This window comes from Fukomys damarensis, unplaced genomic scaffold (genome assembly GCF_012274545.1).
Source record: "Fukomys damarensis isolate Sample0158 unplaced genomic scaffold, DMR_v1.0_HiC HiC_scaffold_35, whole genome shotgun sequence".
In the NCBI taxonomy this organism is placed as follows: Eukaryota; Metazoa; Chordata; class Mammalia; order Rodentia; family Bathyergidae; genus Fukomys; species Fukomys damarensis.
The window spans coordinates 49,865,092-49,869,719 of NW_022900947.1; positions in this window are offsets into that span (position 1 = coordinate 49,865,092).

Below are 4,628 nucleotides of genomic sequence, written 5' to 3' on the forward strand. Positions count from 1 at the left end.
ATATATATATTGGATAAGTATCTGGTAGCTGTGGTTATTGAATTTAAGGCTCACCATCAATCCAAACATTGCTCCTACTAGACTTCTTTCTGCTTTACCTCCTTTTCTTCTCATTATGGTCCTCCTCTTTCTTCCTAATCTCTTTCTCCCATTCCTATCAAATCTTCCTTCTTTTTTCAGAATAGGAAAGGATGTATATGAGAAAAAGAAAAAGTTTATAAGACAAAGTTGGTGTAGCTAAAAATATACTAACCTGTAAATCAAAGATCAAGGACATTTTAACACAGTAATTCTTCTGTTGAGCATACCTTTAGTCCACTGGGACTAAATTTTTACTTACAAAATGAATAAAGGCTTTCTTGTGTTATTTTACCATTAATACTATAGAAAGACTGGCTGATTCTCCAACGACGACATGCATAATGCTTACATAATTTAAATACTGAAGAATAAAATATTTATTCTACATAATTTATTATTTCCATAAATCATTTAGAATGTCTGCAATTGTCTAAGGATATTGAAGGTCATTTGTAATGCAAATCAAAGATCTTTTGATTTTGAAAAATGACTCCAGATTCCCAAAAATTTATGAGGCAAAAATATTTAAAACTACTCAATGAATAGGAGTAACAGGATGGCTTGTAGGAAATGTATTATCAATTAATGGAGCGTATTTATTGAGGGCTTATGCATGTCAGGGCAGCTGGTGAGAGATTTGCATGCACAACACTGTATCACTTCGTCTTTACTCTAGCTCCATATCAATATTCCCTATAGAAAGGGGAAAAACGGAACCTCAAAGACTTTAGTAATGGTAAAATTTAATTGTCAAAAAGGGAGGAAGTAAATTCTACACTCTGGTATCAACAATCCAAGCTAATGTTGTCTCCTATAAATGAAGGCATGACCTCTGACAAAACTCAAGAAATATGAATAGCTGTTCTTGCCTTCCAGCCATTTGCGATGCCCTGTGGGAAACTTATTCAAATAAAAAATAATTATCATTTTTATCCCTATATTCCAAGGTGTCCTCCACATGAACAGGTGTAGTAAGCCACTAAATGATATTTTGATATCAGCCTCATTCTTCTCCAGTCCATTCTTTATAGAAAAGCTACAATAATGTTTTAAAGATTGGAGTCTGAGCACTGCTGCCCCTAATTTTAAAATCATGTGATGTCTGTCCAACCTTCTTGAAATAAATCACACTTTTATGACTTGTGTTTCTCACTCTAACTCCATGGTATGTAGTTTAGATCACAAGCTACATGCAGTCTTTTCTGATCTGAGAACATTCACATGTTATTTTTTTTCTGTGGAAAACTCGATGCAGAGTAACATTTATGTATCTTCCAAGATTTCACTTGACTATTATTTGTGTAAATTGGATTACTTTTCTGTGTGCTTTTGTATATTCAGGTCATTATCTACTACAAGCAATGGATTAACTCATGACTTGAGGAAAGAATGTAGATGTATAAATCTTTTGTTACCTTCAACTATTACCTTTATGCAGATACTATTATCAAATGTCTGAGACAAATTATAGAGAGAAGAATAATGAGCAAAAGAAAAACCTGAGGATATATATTGGAATAAGAAAACGATGCTATCATGAAGAGGAAGAAAAGTCCCAAAGATAAATAAGAAAGATGGGCATGACATATAAGAAAACTAGAGTCATGTATTCCTTAAAGGCCAAAGAATAAAACAATGTTATGAATAAGAGATATATTGAATACTAGAGAAAAATATAATAACTCAAACATGGTCATTGATAACCTGCAGGTAATAAAGACGTTAATTATTAGGAGATAAGTTTGCTAAAATTTGGAGTGAGAGAATGAGGATAGCATTTTGTGATACATCAAGGTTAGAATTTCAGAAGAAAGTGGACATAAGGTTTGTAGCCTGTACTTTTAAGAAGTTTGTCAGTTATGTAAGCATAGCAGTCAATTAAATAGCTCAGAGTAGCTAATTTGACTCAGAGAGTTATTCTCAATTTAGTTTGGAGAAGTGGGTATGGTTTTACTTTTACAAAAGGAAAGAATATGTTCAGGAAGAAAGAAGAGGTATAGTAATTTTCTAGAGAAGATAAGAAATAATTAAAAAATGGAGGTTAAGTAAAAGGAATTACTTTCAGATACAGGGAGATACATCTGATAAAAAATGAAGAGAAGAAGAGTAAAAAGAAGAAAAAGCTGAAAGAGTAAAGTTAACGTGTTACAGGGGAAGTAAAGAAGACATAGGACACAAAGTGATCTTTCCAGGAAAGAAGAATCCTGAAGTCCAGAAACATCCAAGGAACCACGGACTCAACTGAGTTAGAAGGATATTTAAATCAGCAATAATCAGAAGCCAAGATTCGCATTTATTTATCACTGATTGAGCTTTGGAAATTATAATAAAAACAATAATTAAAACTGCATGCTATATCTACTCAATGGAAAATTGGAAGAAGATGAGCAGGAATTGGATCCCATATAAACTGGTGGTTTTAGATAGAACACTCTAAAAAAATGATGTATTTTCTAAAAGGAGTAAAATTTAGCAGAATAAAGCTAAAATTCATAGACTAGAAATCCTAAATTAAAAGAAAAGCAGTATCAATAAATAAAAGAGGTAGCAATTTTCAATTTGTATTTTGTTTTGTTTGGGCACATTTCTTCTTCACTATAAATTAATAGTGCTGAGTTTCTGATATCAAAGTGGATAACGCTGTTTCATTTGTATGTCACACAATACAAAAAGCTCAAGTTGCTTTCTTAATTTACAGTATTATGATCAAAGGAATTTTGAAAATCTTGTGCCTCAGTAATATTATGAAAGGTTTGCATATTAAACTTTCTGAAAAAGTTTAAAAATGAAGAATCAGTTTTACTCTGAGAGGTTATCTTAACTGAGTTGACTAAGAACCTCCCTGCTACATCTATTCTTAATCTACCATTTCTAAAAAAAAAAATGAGCTAATGAAACAATTTTGTTTATTCTTAAACTATTTTGATATGTGTGTGTGCCTATTAAGAAAATTTAGCTAAACATAGAATAATCATACCCAAAATAACAAGGAAAGAATAGCTGAAATGAAATATCAAACAAGCCACATTAATACAACATTAAGGCAAATGAGAGATACACATTTCTCTACATCTACCACAATGTAAGTTATGTGGGAAAAATATTCTCAGACTATGTTGATTTTAGGCTGTTCATCAGCTTTTTGTTAAAATGGACACTAGCATCCAGTACATATAGGACAGTGGGAACAGTTACCACAGAAGTTAACCATATGAGGTTCAGTCTTAATTTTAAGTTTTTTGGTTGATAATTCATCAGTATTATCATTCTTATGCACATTTGTTTACTTAACAAATAATTACCAACATGCTAGTGGCAAGTAACTCTGTGGCAATGGAAGGAAAAGTACTAATAAGATATTGCATCAAGAAACATCAAGAAATAAATTAAGAGAGAAGGATGTGTCAGGTAACTGTATATAAAAGGAGTAAATCTCACAGTTGAGAGAAATGAGATGAATATCCCATTTCTTCTAATTATGTGCATCGCGCTAAGCTCTATACAATCAAAGCTTAAGTCCATTGCTTTGCAAGGACTGTATAAGAAAATACTACTGACTTAGCATGTCTAACAGCATAAATATAAATTCTATATGAGAACTTTTGTTATATAGTCATTAAAAATGCAAGGTATGGTCAGGTTGAGTTTCTGCTGAGGCCTCTCTCCTCTTCTTAAAGATTACAAATTCTTCTGTCTTCTTTTTTTTCCTTCTCTGGATGTGTGTATCTGCATCCTAATCCCATATTACAATGACACCTATAGCACTGGGATTGTCCCTGCACAGAACATTTCATCTAAATCTGCGTACTTGTGTAAAGTGTAGTTGCCTTCTGAGATACTAGAGATTAGAATTTAATTGTGAAATATGAGGCAATAATATTCAATATATAAAAGTAAGTTTTGCTTGAGGTCTTTCATAATCTGAGTTGTTTCGCATTCTCCTGTGATAGCGAGATTTCCCACTATGTCAGTCTGTGATAATGTAGTTACATATAGAAACAGAGAAATTTCAGATTCAGTGGTGAGATTCAGAAGAAAATCAATGTGTCTATACTGCTAATGCAACTGTGATTGGTTCAAAATCCAAATAGTACAGCTTTGTAAAATTGTGTAGCCAGAGCCATCTTCTTTTTTTTGCTCTCATCTTAACAATAAGATCAGAGAAAAGAGAGCAGCATTTTCTCAAGTCTGATAATTGTTGTACAGCATAAAAGAAGTTAGCATAGAAATATGGTGTGCATTTATTGTGAGAAGGCTAATCATAGGTATGGTCATGAGAGATGGATGAAAGTTTGTTTATTGGTGGACAGTAGAGTGTCCAGTAGAATTTCTTCACATTGGATAGATTTGAGCAGATGACTGAAATAATCTAATTATTGTTTTGAGTCCCTAATGCCTTTACGAAAGAGAATAAGGGTACAAAAAGAGAAATAATTATTAAGTCATTGTAATAATGTAAGTGACAGCTAATATTGTTTTGAGCCATGGTAAGTAGGGTGAGAAGTCAAATACAATGTGGGGCTCGAGCTAAAAAAAATTTTGATGGA